This window comes from Cnephaeus nilssonii, assembly GCF_951640355.1.
Source record: "Cnephaeus nilssonii genome assembly, chromosome: 11".
NCBI lineage: Eukaryota > Metazoa > Chordata > Mammalia > Chiroptera > Vespertilionidae > Cnephaeus > Cnephaeus nilssonii.
In genome coordinates this window covers 64,066,815-64,085,418 of record NC_137082.1, presented here as the reverse complement: position 1 = coordinate 64,085,418, position 18,604 = coordinate 64,066,815, and the positions used below count along the sequence as shown (strand labels likewise).

Genomic DNA, 18,604 nt, shown 5'->3' with positions numbered 1-18,604 from the left:
ATAGGGCGTTCCAAAAAAAATGTATACACACTTGGAATGATTATAAAGTCAGTGTTTATTAACATACAGTTCGTTTTCAAATTTTAAAAGAAACTACAGAAATGAATAATTTTTTTGTCAATGCCTGTTTTCAACCCAATAACCATTCTGGTCCAGGCACTGCTGATAACAAGAAGCAATGAAATCGCAAATATCAAGAATAATTCTGTTTGGTATTTGTGCGCCCTCAATTCGTCAACTGTTGCCAGCTTTGTACTATAAACTTTATATTTTATGTATCCCCATAAAAAAGTCTAGTGGATAAATTTTCTTTGTTCAAAGTTTAGTCTAGTTAAACCCATATTCAAATCAGTTAAACCTGAAAAGGAGTAAAAATTAAGTGAGTTGTCAGCTGTTAAAGTGTGTATACATTTTTTTGGGGGGGGACCCCAAAAAATGTATACACACTTTGAATAATTATAAAGGCAATATTTGTACTTCAACTGCCTTTTCACACTTCCAGTAGCATTTTAGGATGAATTTACTTTGTTCAAAACTTACTCTGGCAGAAAAGAAAGAAACATCAATTGAGCTATCAGCTGTTAAAAGTGTATATACATGTTTTGGAACACCATGTATTTATTTATAAATTACACACATGTATTACAGTCATCGTGCATTATACATATTATACATAGAAATTAAAAGCTCTAGAATTTGTCTTCTAGACCCCAGTGCACACAGCTCTCTGGAAGTCACAATGGAGAACACCCTCTCCCTGCTTGTCCACCTGGCAAAACTCTTTCTTTCACCAAGTCTCAGCCCAAAGCCAGTCTGTCCGTGAAGTCTCCCCTGATTGACCCGAGTAGACAGGGAAGTCCTCCTCGCTCCCCAGCCCTTATACCTCCCCAGGGAGGCCATCACCCGTGCAGCAGCTGGGTGGGACAGAGGCAGTGCCTGGCCATCCGTGCTGTTAAGAATGTGGAGCAGAGGGAAAGGGAAGGGAGGGAAGGAGTGAGGCCACCAGAGCTCCCCGCCCCTTAGGCCCAGCGGCCTCACTCTCCATGTACAAAGCCTTTCCTCATAGCATAAATGGTGATTCCCAATCTTAACCAGAGACTTATCAACTTCCCACTCTTATTTTCTGGCTGCTTCCTGCACACGTAATCTATCTTCTCCTTGGGTCTCCAAGTCCCCAGAGGGCAGGAGCTGTGTGTCCACCCCACCAGGCTGGCCGGGCACTTCACAAATACTTATTTGACTTTATAATGGCCGCCATTTAATGAGCATTTGCTATGATAGTTCACTGGACCGCTCCCAGCTGGTGAGCATATACATTATCTTAGTTAATCCTCTTCAAAACCTAACAGGTGGGCAAATAGTTGTTTTAGAGAAGGGCAAACTGACCTTCCAGAGTCAAACAGCCTTCCAGGGACATGGCAGGACAAGAACCCAGAAGACACAATTAGACGAAAAAAGAAAAGCCCTCATGGCAAAACCTTCCTCAAAACCAGGAGACAGGACACCTGCTCAGATCCTTCCACACACACTGTGGACAGCAAGTTGTGCAGGCAGCTGCCTCCCAGGCCTGCCGCTCTCTGCCTCCCAGGCCTGCCGCTCTCTCGGTGGGTCCAGTGGCACAGCCTGCTCCATGGCAGAGGCCAGAAAGGGAGACATTGCTGAGGCATGCCTGAGTTTTAAATTCCAATATGTGAAACAGGTTATCACAGTGAAAGAGGAAGGATTCATACTACAAAGTAAAGCACTAAAGTTCCGTTAAATAACTAATGCTCCCACTCCATTTTAATTTTTTTTAATATTTTTAATTGATTTTTCAGAGAGAGAGAAGGGAGAAGGGAACAGAGAGAGAGAAACATACATCAATTAGCTGCCTCCTGCACGCCCCCCACCGGGGATCAAGCCAACCACCCAGGTATGTGCCCCCAACAGGAATTAAACCAGCAACCCTTCTGTGCATGCGATGAAACCCAACCAACTGAGCTACACTGGCCAGGGTACTCTTGCTCCATTTACTGTCCAACTTTATCAGAAAACAAGTATCATGATTTCTCTGGTCTAAATTTACTACATAAATTATGTACCTGTAACTCTATGTGTACAATAATTATCTATTATTTTTACATCACTCTTCAGATGAAAAAAAATTTTAATCCCAGGACCTCTAGTTTAGAAGTAAAAGATTTTAAATCTCATATTTAAACACCAATAGGATGAAAACTGCATTCTGTAAGGATGTAATATTTATATTAACAGCCAAAGTAGCAGAGAAACAAATGTTCAATAGAGCCATTCAACTGTAAACATTACCTCCACCCTGGAAATCATGCACTCATTATGTCCAAAAAGGCCCTCTGTCCCTATTAGAAAAGCATTCTGGCATTTGATCATTCTGCTGAAGGCACAAGCCAAATCCAGCAAGGTCAAATTCAACATAAGTCTGTCAGTCCTGCACACATCAGCCAACAGCAAACAGGGGAAAAGGACACACGCTGTATTTTTCAATCACCCCAAGTGCACTGAGCAAGTGTTCCAGAAACCTATCCCATAACATCGTTAGCATGTAACTCCCCTGGGAACCTCCTACCCACCCCAGCAAGGGACCCTGCACACGCTGCTCCCCTGAAGACCACGTCCACCCCTTGCTGGTCAGACCACCTGCATGGCCACCAGCTGGCCCTCCCACCGTTGAACCTCTGCACACTCCATCTTCTAGTCCTTGGCACTGTTGGCACCGCCAACCACAAATAAGATAGGTTTGCACCTGGGAATGCAGAGTGTGGTACATTGTATGGCCAGGAGGGGAGAGATGTGGGCCAAGCCCAACTGCTCAAGCGGACTCCCCACCACCTGTGCCTGGAGTGCAGGGACTCGCCTGAGCACAGAGGATAGAACCGTGCCCACCAGGGCCCCAGAGACCCTGCACACTGCTCACCGGGCCATGCCACAGACGGTGCACACCTGCTGAACAAATGGATGCGTGTAGATGCATGTGGATAGAACAAGCTAATTGGGACTAGCCCCCAAAATGGGGGTGTTACATCTTGCTCCCTCCAACCAGCATTGTAAGTGAACACCCCTCCAACCAGTCCCAACCTTTCAACTGAAAAGGCTGCCTTTGAAAAACACAAAACTGACTTACCTTTAGATAATGGCAACCAACTGAAGTGATTTTTCCTTTCTCTTAAGCTTCAGAAGCAACCAGCTTAGGAGGCCAGACACTGTCAATAGCTGCATGTGACCCTAAAAGGGCTCAGGCCTTGGCCAGAAGAAGAAAACTCTGCCACATTTGTAGAGGGAAGGAGTGAAGAGCAGGCAGCAGAGGGCACCAGCATTAAGTGTTGAGCATCAACAACCATCAAGTGAAACAGTAGGGGGATGAATTTTATGTCGCCATCCTTGGGTACAGGACTAGGGAAAAGTTTAATCTCAAAAAGCAGACATTTAAAATGGAGAGAGGTGACTGAACAAGATGTCACACAGCATTTTAAGCAGCTGGATGCTGAATCCACTCCCTCTCCTGGCCCTCATCCCTCTATTGTGAGTCCAAGATACCCCTATGAGGAAGGGTTAGGATAATGGGAAAAGACCAGGTGCAGTCCTTGGCCTTAAAATCCTGTACTTTTATTTAAAAATATATCATTAGACTGTTTCATGTCCTTAATTTACCTGAGTAGAATTTAATTTAAATTTAAAATAGCATAAAGGCCTATCCCTCCTGATGAGATCATCTACTATAACATCATTGTGTTTGCCCATAACAAAACTCTCGCAAACAGCAAAACTGTTCACCTATGACCAGGGTGACATAAACCCAGATTTTTTCATCAAAAAAACTGGGAAGGAAAATTTAAACATCATACCATTTTACTACCAGATTTGCAAAGGTTTTTTCATAATAATATTCAGCACTGCCAAGGGTGCAGCCACCCTCATATCTATAGTGTAAAGTGTGCTATCCTTTCTGAAAAGCAACCTGGTAATACTTTGGGAGGAACCTCTCAAAGTTCTTAGACCCACCAACTTCCCTCTTAGGGATCTATTCAAAGGATGTCATCAAAACGTTCAATGTAGCCCTGGCTGGTGTGGCTGTGTTGGTTGGAGCATTATCCTGCATACCAAAAAGTTGCATGTTCAATTCCCAGTCAGGGCACATGCTAGGTTGCGCATTCCACCCCCAGTTGGGGCACACACAGAAGGCAACCAATCCATGTTCTCTCACATGGATGTTTCTCTCTCTCTCTCTCTCTCTCTCTCTCTCTCTCTCTCTCTCTCTTTTCCCACTTCCCCCTCTCTCTCTAAAATCAATAAGCATATCCTCTTGTGAGGATTTTTTTTTTTTAGTTCAATGTAGTGTTATTTATAATAGAGAAAACTGGTAACAGCTTCAATGTCCCAAAGCAGGTTTTTTTAAATAACAATATAACTATAGAGTAAGATATATTGGAGAATACTTAAATTACATGAAAAAATGTTTATGATGAAATGCTGTTTTTAAAAGGTATGTAACTTCTTTACATGACTTTATAATTAACCAATAAATACACCTGGAAGAATCTACTAAACTGTTAACAGAGGTCATCTCTAAATGTAGTGAACCATAATTTTGGTCATTTTTATTTTCTTTTTTGTTTTATATTTTCCTGATTATCTTCAATAAGTATATAATCGGGGGGGGGGGGGGAAGGATTTCAGAGACAGGACCGGTGACGCTGGGTTCAGCCAGGCCTGAAAGACTCCATGGAAGAGTCAGGTTTGGATAAAGAGGGCAGAGCACTGGACCAGCAGCATGCCCTGGGCCCCCGCATCTGTCCCTGACTGGCTGTACTCACACCTGCTCCACAGGAGGCATGGGAGTGGCTTCACCCTGGTGCTGAGGACTAAGATACATCAAAATGTGGATGTTCAGGGCTGTGCAGATTGGAGGACAGAGCACAGATCAGAACAGGAACCTCCAGCGGCCTGCCTGACCTCAACGGCAAAGAGAACACTTGTCCAACCCCATCCCAGGGGGCTGTAAGGGCCAAATGTGATAAAGGATCAGAAATCCTCACAATGTGTGGGCACAGGAATAGATATTTACATGAAGGGCATTACCATCCCAGCCACCTGGCGGAGCTCAGAGTCTACGATAGGTTCCATCCCTGTTCCAGCCCTACAGCCTGGGGAAGTTTTTGCAAAGCACTGAAATGCTGTCCTGCCAGACCCCCAAAAAGCCGCATCTCCTGGGAACTCACTTTAGGTTCTGTAATCTCAAACACTTAGGTTTGTCCAAGATGGACAATATTTCACAAGAGGTGAAATGTGTACAATAACTGTTTAATATTTTTATATTACTCATCAGATGTTATGTGTGGTTAATTAATGGCCCCCATGGAGCAAAACAGAGAATCTTAAAGACTATTATTTTTCTTTTTTCTCCCCCACATGTGAGGAGCAAAGGGAAACAAAAATGTTCCAAGTACTGGAACAAGCTGGATCCTTCTGAGTGAATGGGCAACTGCGGAGGGCCTCATCCAGTCCACCCTCACCCCCAGCCCCACAGGCCTCAGTTCACCAACCAGAAAACAGGTCCTGAGGCTCTGACACCCACAGAAGACTAACTGAAGTAGTTTGCAAGAAACTCTGCAGAATACCACCGTGGTCCAAGGAACTGGAGGCCGATGTGGCCAGACAAAGCCACCAACGGCTCAATTACCAAAACTGAGGTTCTTGCCAGAGGCAAAATAGGCGCAGAGAGCAAAAGTTAGAAATAAGAATGGGGAAGGGGAGTAAGGGGAGTATAAGCCAGAGCCACAGTCAAGGCGGCAAGAAGGAAGGAGCTTGTTGGCTGGGTAGAGTCACCGGAACTGTGTGGGGACAAGGAGAGACATGGCACTGTCCACCTCCACCCAGCGGGTAAGGGGTCCCTGAGGAAGACCCGGACCCCAGGGAGACACTGCGTGGGCTGCATCAGACTCCACCCTTTCTGTGCAAGAGCTGTGACTCTGGGCAAATTCAGGGCTTCCAGTGGCCCTCCAGCAAACGGGGGATGGAAGCAGTACCGAAGTCACAGGCTGCTGCGAGGATTAAATCAGTTAACATGCGTGCAGCCCTAAGAACAGTCTGGCACACAGTTAGTGATATGCCAGTGTTTGGAATCACTGCTCGTATTCTCTGACCCAGTGCCCTGGTGGAAGAAGCGGGGGTTGGGGGGAGGGCCGGGGGAGGGGCGTCAGGGGTCCAGGAGCCCCTTCTGAAAACAGCCTGGATTCAAGCTCTGGGCTCTCCGCTCTTGCCTTCCAGAAGCAGTGAGATTTTATTATGAAAATTCCCTCCCCAACTCTTGAGGGCCAATGAAAATCCCTGGCCGTACCTCCGCCAGTGGCCAGGGGCCCAGCCCATCTCCGGAGGATGGTGGCCCCGCAAAGGACCCAACAAGGCACAGCAGGAAGCCTGCCATGCTGCAAACCCCGGAAGCCAGGAGTCCGCCCACTTACACAGGAGGCCTTGGCCGCACCTCACCGGGAAGGACGGCTGGCCGGGGGTGGGTGAATGGGATGGAGCCTTTTTGCAAACTGGACAGAACAATCGTACTTTGAAAAGACATTCTAGATCCACTTGGGGATCATGTGGAGGAGGGCACACAGATGTTGCTCACACCCACCCAATTCCTGCTCTTAACGTCACTCGAGCAGTCCAGGTCCTGCATCCAGTCTGCAGGGAGAAGAGCAAGTCATTTGGCAGGGGCCCAATTTAGGAGGTGGCTTTGTAATATGAGCAGTGTGTCCACTAACAACTAGAGCAAGACCATTAAGTTCATTACACCTGTCACTCTGCCAGCTGACTATCCAAATTGCCAGAGATGAAAGTACATTATGCCCAGGAGTGCCACCCAGCCCCCGCCCAGGGCAGCACCACACTTATCTCAGACAATTTGTTCTCAATGTCTGCACCTGCAGAAAGAACGCAACTGTAAACAGCTTGAAACTTGGCCCTGAGAAACCACAGGGCCAGAGCAGGGCCATCTGAGAGCAAAGTTTAGTTTCTTGGAGCAGGTCCCTGAGAGGAAGACCGGGTGCCCTGTGCCCTGAAGAGGAGGAAGAAGGTAGGGGAGAGGGGCAGCATAAGGGGGCAAAGCCACCAGCCAAACTAAGGACACAGAGCTGCTACGTGGATTCTGCTGCCCTGAAGCATTGCCAAAAATAGAGCGAGACACACCCTTTTCACTTCCGAACCGAGTCACAGAATTGTAAGCAGGAGGCAGAGGCCTTCCCCGCAGCTGCACAGCCAGCAGGCTCCCCGGGTGCGCACTGCCCGGGCCGCCACCGGCTGCAGAGTGCGTTTGCAGTGCAAGCGTGTTGCAGACAGCGGTAATTTATTTATCCCTGTCATGTAACATTAGCAATCTGTCTGGAGCTTGGCAAGCAGCAACTTGCACTGTCATATAAACTGTCTGACAAAGTTAAAGTTTCATAAATGCTTCTCTTTTCCAGCACACAATAAAACATCATTTTTAAAAAGTTATCTCCTTTTCTGTTCCTTTTCTTTCTTCCCCTTCCAAAAAGGAAAAAAAAAAAAAAAAAAGGAAGGAAAAGAAAGAAAAACAACAACAAAAGAACCCATGCAAACAGAAAGGATCCCTCAGCAGGATTCTTAACCTTAAAAGTCTCAACATTTTTCCAATGCCGAGTAAATGAGTAAATAAATGGATGGGGAGAGGGGTGTGGTGGGGGTCAGTCATTGGGGGGGGAGCATACAGAACAAAATCTGCAAAACAAAAGTACAGTCATTAAAAATTAATAAAGGGTGTGGACATGAGCTCCCACCCCCGTCTGCTCATGGGGATTTGAGCCAGACATTCTGCATCCTCATTAAGTGGTGTCTGGCAGGCTGCCGGAGTTTTAGTGGGTTCTGGGAATGCCAATATATTAACCAGAGGACTTTTTGCATACCCTTTAGAGTTTTTATTCTAGAAAAGTCAACCATTTGGCACTGTGTAGCCTTATTTTTGTCCGGGAAAGCTCTCAGCTGCCAATCAAGGGAGAAATTATAGCTATGTTCTTCGTAATTTCCAAGACCTATCTGGAAAACAAGCTTGGTGGAAAGAAAAGTCCTCACAAAAACAGCTGAAAAGGCCAAAGTACCATTTTTAGTGGGAATTCAAAGAAAAGCCATCCATACTTAAATCACATGGATAGGAGACAACACAGATATTATTTTCAAGTCCTCCTATAATAGAGGAAAAGGCAATATTCATTGGAACTATAAATCCAATTAATAGTATAGGTGCTTAGGTGCTTAACAATGAAGCAAGTAATGCCAGACAAAAAAAAAAAAAAAAAAACTCCCTAAAAAATGGCAGGTCTTGTGGCCTAAATTTTCAAATAGTAGGCAGAAGCTTTACATTCCTATTTTAAAACTTAAGATTCACCTTCCATGAACACCCATAATATAGGTCAAGGTGTAATTGTAGACTAACAAATCCCATGTAGGCAGAAAGTCACTTTGACATCACATAATAATGGCTTCCGGGCGAGTTTTCTGAGACCTAAAAAAAGGAAGGAAGGAATGGAAGGCAGAAGGGAGGAGGAGGACGAAGGGAGGAAAGAGCAATTTGGGACTACTTGGCTATTTTGCTACTGTTCACATATAATAGCCATGTGCCTATATAAAGTGTGTTAAGCATTTCTAAAAATTTTCCAGGTTAACATGGAATAATCTTTTATAGCTATCGCTCCTTGAGTTTTCTCTATTAACTCTCACCCAAAAGGATGGACACATCAGAGAGACTCCCTCAGCCGAGATTCAGAAGAAAGATGAGAACATGATGAGGGCTACCAGAAAGATCTAACCGGTCACAGTCACAAGTGTCCCTGCCCTGAGTCCTCCAAGCGCTTGGGTTTTACATGGTGACACAGAGCAACTACCTCTGTCACCACAGGGTGACTAAACGCTGGGCAGTGCCAAGGGAACCCAGACAGAGCTTAGTGGTCTCTCCTTGACAGCAGGCCAGAAACTACCTTCAGAGAGCCAAAGTCACTCTCACCTCCATATTCCCCTGTCCCGCTGGGAAGTGCCCCTCCAGAGGCCCAGATAAAACACTGCATCCATGAACTGTAAGGCGGCTCTGCAGAGCTGCTAAGTCAACCAAGACCACAGCACAGTCCCAAACTGTAAACACCTCTACAGATGGGCCCTTACTCTCAGTGTGCCAGGCAACTAAACTATTCTTAGGACACCGTCAGCAGTTGGGGGAAAATAAATATTTGTCTACGTATGTATATACTCGGAGGTGGGGGGGGTGGAGTGTGAAGGTGGACTTTGAATCCAACAAATTGGCACAAAATCCCCAAATAAGCAGCTGGCACTGGCTGGGTTCCTCTGCAGGATGGTGGTCATGCAAACCAAGGTCCTAGAAGGATTCAGGAGACAGCCCCCAAAGCCTCCTGGGAATGGTCCTCCTCATCATAAACACAAACCTACACAAGCTAGAACCATGGCCAATGAGGGCAAATTCTTCCAAGGGCAACAGCAGAATGTTAGGAAAGTAGAGGGATATTTTAAATCAAGAGAGGAATGCGGCTGCAACTCCATTACAACAAATAATTTCTTACTAGCATTTACAGATTGGCACCTAATTCCTAACAGTGTGTTCAAATGTCAACAGTAACAGGAAGATCTCAAAAGAATTAAGCTTCCAAAGATCATGAAGAATTTCTCCCACTTTTAAAAAAGTGCTGCTTTGCATTCGAGGGTTGATAGGAAACCAAATATCATAATCCATAAATGTGCATGGGTAATATTCTGATCTACTCATTTGTCTATGTAATGACTCAAATTTGACATTATGATCCTTTACTAACCATCAAGAATGTGTTCCGAGAGAATTCTGCAGAATATAAAGGCAGATGTACTGATGACAGTAAACTCAATACAAATAGCAGAAAAGACTAAATACGCATATGCAAAATGCAAAACATGGCTTGTGCCGTGACAGCTTCTCCTTGCAGACTCTACAGAATCTTTCCTGTAATTCAATCCTCAGTCCTGAAGCTCCAGAGGAAATACAAATGGGAGAATACCTTCCTTGGCTAGCCAGACAAGAGGAAAGGGCCATTTTTTAAGAGACGTTTCCCAGCCGTAGTCCTGAGGGAAGGCACCAACCTCCATGCCAGCCACAGTACCCACGTATTTTTAAGAGCCAAAGCTGTTCACCAACTCTACCACCTCCACTGCAAGAAACTCATTAACCGTAGCTCTCTGAATCAACACTCTGTTCAACTTACCTCACCTCGCATCCCACAATGCCCAGCACACAGTAGGTCATCAATCAATATCACAATCACATTTAACATTTAGAAAGGAGCACTGAACTGTCAGTGAAGGGGTCCAGGGACAAGAAGTTGCCAAAAATATGAGAGAAGGAGAAGGGAATAGATGAGACACAAAGGAAGGGGAAAAAAAGCAAATCAAACTTATCCAATTCTAGCTAATTAAAAGGCTGAAAAAAAGGAAGCTGGTTTATGTGGCCGTTGCCACTCAGCAATCATTCCTACGCCTGGGTAGGAGGAGCGAGGGAGCCCTACTTGCTACTAGTAAAAGGAGTTTCTTGCAGTCTAGACAGGCAGCGCGGTGCCCTGCCAGCAAACCCAGGAAACCGGCGCTGACCCATGCGCCTTCTCCAGGTGCCACCCACCCACAACGCGCCCGTGTCGTCCTCCAGAAAATCTCTGCCACATTGGGAAGCCTCCTCCTTCTCCAATTTAAAAAAAAAAAGTTTAAAAACAAGCAAATGTCCTCTCTGCCACCATAGCGAATTAACCCGAATCGAGCCAGCCCACGGTCTTCCAGCAGCGTACTTACAGGGCGCGCCCCCAACCCCACCCTGGGCGGCCCCCTGGACGGGGGTCCCGGGGAGCCTCCTCACCGCTGTGCAGGCTGACCCCACAACAAAGGCCAGTGCCGGGCCTGGGCTGGGTGCTCGTCGCTTCCTGTTCATTCCACCGTGAGGGTCAGAGAGAAATTCAACACACGCCCGCCGGCTTCCTCCGGAGCCCGGAGACCAGACCTAAGTGTAACAGCAGCCGCCGAGACAATCGACTTCCCGGCCAATGCCGGGAGCTCCGGGCGGCCCCGCGACCGACGTCAACGCGCGCGGGGGGACCCGGGCCGGCGCCGGGAGAGGCAGGTCCTAGGGTCGGCCGGGCGTGGGGCGCAGGATGCCGGGTGCCGGGGCGTGAGGCTGCGGGGCGCCGGGCTGCAGGTCGAAGGGTCCGTAGTCACGCCGGCTCCCGCCTCCCTTTCTTTCCGCAAACTCCCCTGCAAGGTCCTGCACCACCTCCCCGCTTCCCCCTGACCTCCAGTCCCCCGACCGGCAGGCCCCGGGGAGCCAAGACCTCAGTTCGAGCGGCCACCCTCCCGCTCACGCCGGCCTCCCGGCTGGGCAGAATCAAGTCCCGCAACCGCAGGACGAGCCGCGCCGGGGAGCCGGGAATCAGAACACGGGGTGGGGGTCGGCAGTGTACCTTCAGCAAAGCACCCCCGGCCCCCAACCACCCCCGGACGAGCGCCCCGGGGTGGCCTCCGTGCCCACCGGAGACACTGCCGCACAGACTTCGGGCGCCCGTGTCCCGGGCACTCGCCGGGGTGGGGAGGGTGCCCAGGGCTGGGCCGTTCCCTCGGCCCCCGCCGACGGCGCAGGCTCGCGGACGTCCCGTTCCCGGAGCGTCCTGTCCCCGGATCCCCACCACCCTGCGCACCCCCGCACCCCCACATCGCGGTCCGCAGCGCAGCGCTGAACTTGAGCCAGACACCACGGTCACAGCAGCCACCTAGGGTCCGCACTCACCTGCGGCCGCCCCTCCGGAGCGGAGGCTGGGACCGCCCGCAGTGCGGCTCGTGGGGCCGCCGGGCCCTGCCGGCCGCGGGGGAGGGGCGCGGGGTGCGGAGCCGCCGCGGCGGGGGGCGCGGCGCGCTGGGTCCTTTTAAGAGCCGGGGACCTCACACCCCGGCCTCCCTCGCGCTCCCCGCCCCCCTTTCACTTTCCCGGGGACTCGCAGTCTGTCTGGCGGCGGTGGCGACGGCGGCGGCGGCGGCGGCTCCTCCCCGGCTCGCAGGGGATCCCCGGCCGGCCGGCCGCGGTGTCGCTCGGGGCAGGCAGGGCCAGTCGCACTCGCCGGCTAGTCCCCGGCCCGGCCCGCAGCCTCCGGGCTGGGGGTGCAGTGCGGCGGCCGCCGAGGGAGGTGTCCCGCCTCCCCTCGCAGGAGGGGGCCGTCTCCCGCCTCCCGCCGCCCTCCGCCGCCGCCGTCTGTCTCCTGCCGTAACTGTGCTCGCGGAGGCTGTGTCTGTCTCCAACTCCCCGTCTCTCCTCCCTCCCCATCCCCCTCCGCGGCGGGGGCCCGGCGTGCGGCCAGGCCGCCGGGGGGCCGCCGTGCTGGCAGGTGGGGCCGACCTGGACCCCGCGCGCACAGGCCGCACCGACCTCTGCAGGCTGTGGGCACGGATCTGGGAGCGGGCGGGCGCCAAGGCCGCGGGACCCCGGGGCTCCGCGGGGCGACTGGCGGCGCACGCGGCAGCGGGCTCGGGCCTCGCGGGGCGCGCGCCCACCGCCGGCCAGACGGGGAACTCCAAGTGCCCGGAGATGGCAGGCTGTGGGGCCCGGAGGAGCCGGCTCGCCGGTGCGGGCTGGAGACTGTCTCCAGAGGGCAGGCCTGCATGGCCAGTGCGCACAGTTAACCTCCCGGACTGCGGACTGCGGACTGCTCGCTCGGCAGCGCGCCTGCAGACGCCAGCCCCGAGGCACACAGTAGGGCTGCAGGCCACTTAGAGTGGGGCGGGTGGATCACCCGTGAGCCAGCCCCGCGGGACTCCTCCTGACCTCACATAATGACCCCTTTAGGATCCCCTCCCTTTATAAGGGAAATGACTCCCAACTAAAAGTTCAGTTGGATTCTTCCCACTATGACTCTTTCTTCTTGAAGGACCTACATCTCTCCTGTGAAGGCTGTTTAGGACTGAAACTCTGCTTGGGTGCAGGCAACATGCATTTGTGTCCTCCAGAAGTACTAGCACGGACATCAGCCAACCTAACGCTGGCGTCAGTCAGCCTAACAACAATGTGTCATAGGGGTTTGGTTACTGCCATAGCATATGGGCATTTTAACCCAATTTTATTACATTCACCAAAATTAGACAATGGCTCTCTGCCAAAATATCTTACCTAGGGGTTTCAGGCAGGGTCTAGCAGAGGTGAAACTAATAAAGAGATAACAATTTTCAACCTGTGCCCCCCAAAAGTCGACTAGTTTATACTTCCAAAGTATCAGAAAAAAATCTTTTGACATCTGTGAGTAATTTGCAAGTAACTTTTTAGTTGGTGAAATATGGGTTTAATTCAACTTCCTTTAAAGAGCGCTCAGCTCTTCTCAAAAAAAAAAAAGCGCTCAGCTCTTCTCAACTCTCAGTAATTGTACTGTAGAATGTGGTCAATGCTCATATGCAATGTAATATAACTACCACTCATTGAATGAGCCAAGCCCTGTACCAAGTATCCAGATTGTTTTATTCAATCCTCACAATAACTGTGGCAGCTATAAGCTTCCCATTTTACAGATGAGAAAGTTGAGACGATGAAACATTTCGAAACTGTTCCCAGATCACAGAGAGATGGGTGTCAAGTTCCTAACTGGCTGCATATAAAGATGTCATACTGCCATCTACCTACAGCTTTGACATCCAGTTCAGTCCCACTCAGCCCAGCAAAAATTTACAGCATCTGCTCTCTGCCAGACACTGCCAGCACAGTGGAAAATGCCCATGTCCTAGGCCAGTGGTCGGCAAACTCATTAGTCAACAGAGCCAAATATCAAAAGTACAACGATTGAAATTTCTTTTGAGAGCCAATTTTTTTAAACTTAAACTTCTTCTAACGCCACTTCTTCAAAATAGACAGACTCGCCCAGGCCGTGGTATTTTGTGGAAGAGCCACACTCAAGGGGCCAAAGAGCCGCATGTGGCTCACAAGCCGCAGTTTGCCGACCAGGGTCCTAGGCTAATTGAGGAGCATTTAGACTAATGGAATCTGATACTAGGCAAACTTTTTTAAATGAGCAGTGAGTTGATAACTGCTTAACACAGGTGATCTGAATCTGAGAAACATGCACTTAGTTTACATTTAATGTACACGGATACATGCCACACTAATAGGAGCTCACAATGCTGTGGGATTGGAGACACTGCGTTCTTGCCCTCTTGGGGTCAAAAGAGAAATGGCTTTTCTGTTCTAAATCAGAAAGTGCCCAGGGACAGTGAAGAATAAATTATTTTTTCCTAAAAATCACAAAACAGTTTGTTCTTCTATTTCATGTATAATTTCCTTGTGTGTAATTTAACCCTTTTAAATTGAAAGCTGAATTTTAAAATATTAACCTCCATTTTACCATTTATGATCAATCTTAATTAATCTTGCATTTCCTTTTCTTGTTGTCTTCCCTAATTTATAACTAGAAACTGCACATCTCTATTTCTATTTCTAGAAAATAGCTATGGGAAAAACCTCTCCCTGCGTTTTCCACTCTGTCCTCCCTGTATTTGTTTTCCATTTCAGCTGTTGCCTCCCATACCCCTCCAAACTTTCTCTCTCTCTCTCTCTCTCTCTCTCTCTCTCTCTCTCTCTCTCTCTCTCTCTTTCCTTATAGCAATGGGAGAGTTGGAGGCACTCAGTTATATGTTTGCTCTCTGTAAATTCAACATGATTATATGTCAGCTTTTACCCTCATCATCAGTAATCTATTGCATTCACTCTAAGGGCCTGGACTGAAGTCCAGACAAGCAGGACTTTGTTTTGCTCAGAACAGAGGACAATGTGTATCCCCAGCACAGAACTGGGCCTGACACTCACTAAGGACTCAAGAGATATTTGAGGGATTAATGGAGTCTAATATTGGGAGAGACAAGTAAAAAATATCACTAAGTTGGGTGGAAATCAACGGAAATTGGTTTCAAGGAGTAGGGCATGAGAAAAATTCTTTCTCAGTATGAATCCATAGCAGTTTACTTAGTGTGATTATATCCTGACCATACTTAGTTCATAGAAGAAGGTCAATCATCTAAAGGGACAAAAATAGAAAGGGAAAATATGAGCAAATGTTGGGGGGGGGGGGGGGAGAGGCCTCAATGACCACAGATGAGTGTACAATAGAGAATATAATTCTGTTATTTGGATCTCATGCATAATATTTAGATGAAACCTAAGCTATCCAAAATGATCCTTCCTACTCTTTGCACCTTTTAATTTAAATAAGAAATGGAGAGGAGGAAATGAGCAAGAGAAGCTCACATGGAGTGGTTCTGCTGGGGAGGCGAGAGCCTCAGTGTGGATGAACACAGAGGACCAGAATCTATGGATTGGCTCAGCTCCAGGAGAGAAGAACTCTCCCACATGGCTTGAAGATGCCATGGGCACGTTTCATCACCATACTCTGCACCCTCAGACTGCCTCAGTGTTCAGTCTGCAAACTGGAGATAACTCCTGCATCACAGAATCTGTTGTGAGGTTGGCCATGTCCCCATATAACCTTCTTGGGGATCCACAAATCACCCTCCTCCTCCTCCTATGGATTTAGGTTTAAAATCACAAGAAACAGAAAGGAAAATGTTTTCATCAGGCAACTTCTGCTTTCAGCCTTGTTGCAATCCTCTCCTTGGACAAAACAAAACAAAAACCCACAGTATCTGCTTTCTCCTTGTAGGAAAAAATGCAGCAAGAAATAATGCAAATGATTACTTCAAAGAGTACCAGTCCAGACACATTTATGTATTGTATCGATTCCATACATTGTATTTATACAAAAATGATGGAACAATTCCTGAGCAATGACACATTATTTTCAAGTCATTTACAAACATTATAATAGCATCTCCACGGTCTTTAAGGCCACAGCAGTTCTATCTCTCTCTTCGTGCCATGCTCCCGCTCGGCTGCCTCAATTGGGTCTGATTCTCAATTGGGGCCTCTCCAGAAGGCAGCCATGGCCCCCAGTTGCTGTAGCCTCTGACTGGGCCAACCACGTGTTCACCCAAGATCCAGTCACTGAAGCAGGAAGTCCTGCTTAGTCCTGTGCCCACCCTCGTGTAATGGGCTGCCCAGAGGAAAGAGTGTTTCCATACCACATGAAAGCAGAGGAACACTAGTTAGGCAAGAACAGTAAATGCTCCCTCCAGTTGTGTCAGCCACTTCATCTTGGCCACCTCATGTGCCCATCCTGGGTATGGAATCAACACCAAGCCCAGTACGTGCAATAGCAGCCCTCTCAACATAGATGACACTGCATGTTGCTTTGTCACCTCTGTAGTTTCACTTACCATCATGGTTTAAACATTTTTCAAGTCATCAAGAATTCTTTATGACATATTTTAAAACACTGGATTCTATTTCAGGAATGTACCATCATTTGTTTAAATGTTTCACTACTTGTTAGATATCATGCTATTTCCTTTTGTGTGTGTGTGTGTGTGTGTGTGTATGTCTACAAGTAATATACACCAATATGAACATTTATTACATCTTTTCCAGAATTTCTGCTTATTACTTTAGAAGAGATTCCTAAAAGTTGAATAAATGTGTCAAAGAATATTTCATAGTTCTTGAACATATTACCAAATTGTTTTCCAGAAAGATTATACCAATCTACATTCTTGTGGAGATAGTGATAAGTGGTAACTTAAACCTGAAAACAAAACCACAACATATAAGGTCGTAGCTAGCTCAGAGACTGAACCTCTCAGTACATTATATGCCTGCAAATATAGGATAGACATTTCCAGATTTAAATTCAGAGACTATGAGCAAGGAATTCTTATACCAAACTACCCAGGGTGAAATGGTGTAGTCGGCAAAGTTTGCATTGGCCATCCTGCCATCTCAATCCAGCTTACTCTTCCTACATGCCTCACCCATTTTCCCCATCCTTTCCCTTTTCAGAAAAAGTGCTAATCAGATTATCCTCACTAAATGGCTTTAACATTTAATGCAAGGAGGTTAATTAACAGAAAACAAAGTTAAATAAATTAACCCCTCATTCTGACCTTTCAGTCATCAGTAAGCTGACAGACAAACCTCCTCATGGTCCTGTAATCATACAGCGTGAGCAGCTACCATTCCAAATATGTCCTATAACTAGTCTTAGTCCTGTAAATATTCAAGGACTGAGTAAATTATAGGACCGTTTGATAGCTCAATGACCAAGAGTGTATCATAACTACTGGACTGATGAATACCGGACTGAAAATTTAAAACATTGTTTGGAATTAGCATCACTATGTTAGTTTACCTGCACTAACAAAAGTGTCTTCCTTCTATCGATGTCATTATTCCCTTTCCCTCTCTTATAAATATCTCTTGCCTTTGTCTCCTAATCGGAATACTATTTGGGTTTCTGCCTGAATCAGTGCTTCCCAAGCAGCTATTCTTTTTTTGTTTTTTATATCTCAAATAAATACTTATTGCCTCTCATTGGCTTTTTATTTTCAGCCTCCAACAATTCTTTTTTCTCCCCCAATTTACTTTAGGGGTGTGGGGGAATAGTGAGAGAGAGAGAGAGGGGCATCCATCTGCTGTTCCACTCATTCATGCATTCACTGGTTAACTCTTTGTATGTGCCCTGACTAGGGATCAAACCCATAAACTTGGCATATGGGGAGGAAGCTCTAACAACTGGGCTACCCAGTCAGGGCCTCCCCACAATTCTTGAGCAAGCTAAACTTGCTCCTACTCTGCACCCTGCATCTGCTGTTCCCATCTCGTGTTCTAAAGCTCAGCTGGCTGACTCCTTACCTGTCCCAGTTCCCTGCCTGGATGTTACCTTGGTCTCTCTGCCAACTGAGATCAAACAGGATCCCACACAGTACTGTCCTCCACCACCCCTCTTCTGTTTTATTTTTCACACAGCACCATCACCACCTGATACAGAAGCATGTGTTTGCGGTCAGTCTCTGCCCTCTACAAATGGCTTAGGAACCTTACACTGTCCACGCACAGAGGGTGGCACAGTAACACTGTGGAGGGAAGGGCTGAGAGAACCCCATAAGAAGGATGGCACCAGGGGCCAGGGGCCAGACCATGGAGATGTGGCTAAGAGAGTGGAGGAGAAGAGGAGCAAGGAGGAATATCTGAGATCTACCAAGGCAAAAAGGCCCACACACTGAGGAGATGGGCTGCCGGGGCATCGGGTGCCTTCTAGGTCTCTGCCTTGCACAGCCAGGTAGAAGATGGTACCATTTCATCCAGAGTCGCCAGGGGAGAACCAGGATGCAGGGGAAGGCCAGGAGTTGGGCACTGTATGGGACGTACAAGCTATATGGATGCCAGAAGATGAACTTTCCATGGTCACTTCAGAACCCAGGGCCGTGAGAACCCCGTGGAGCAGAGCAGCCACACAGGAGTGATGCCCAGGACCTTGGCTGGCAGCCTCCCTGCCCCGTGTCAAGCGGCAGCTGGCAGCAAGTGGTGGAGAGCACTAACCTCAGGTACCCCTCACACTCGGTGAGCATCTGACCTGCAGGCTGCTGAGCTCAGAGTGAAAGGAGGGGACTCCAAGAGGCTGATGCTGATGTCCCCGCTGGCAAC

The 18,604-nt window shown here is 48.0% G+C and overlaps 1 protein-coding gene across 5 annotated transcripts in view; it reads right to left on the bottom strand.

The window, feature by feature from the left end:
- The window catches only part of LDLRAD4 (low density lipoprotein receptor class A domain containing 4), a 329,265-nt gene extending 316,683 nt beyond the window's left edge, over positions 1–12,582 (bottom strand). The window contains exon 1 of one of the 5 annotated variants that reach the window (XM_079783402.1): positions 12,461–12,582. The gene's annotated coding sequence lies outside the window, so the exon portion shown is untranslated. Of the gene's footprint in view, positions 1–10,906; positions 11,631–11,827; positions 12,329–12,430 lie in introns of those variants that run through there. The other 4 variants (XM_079783404.1, XM_079783406.1, XM_079783401.1 and 1 more) reach the window with 4 other exon arrangements.
- Positions 12,583–18,604: the final 6,022 nt, after the last annotated feature.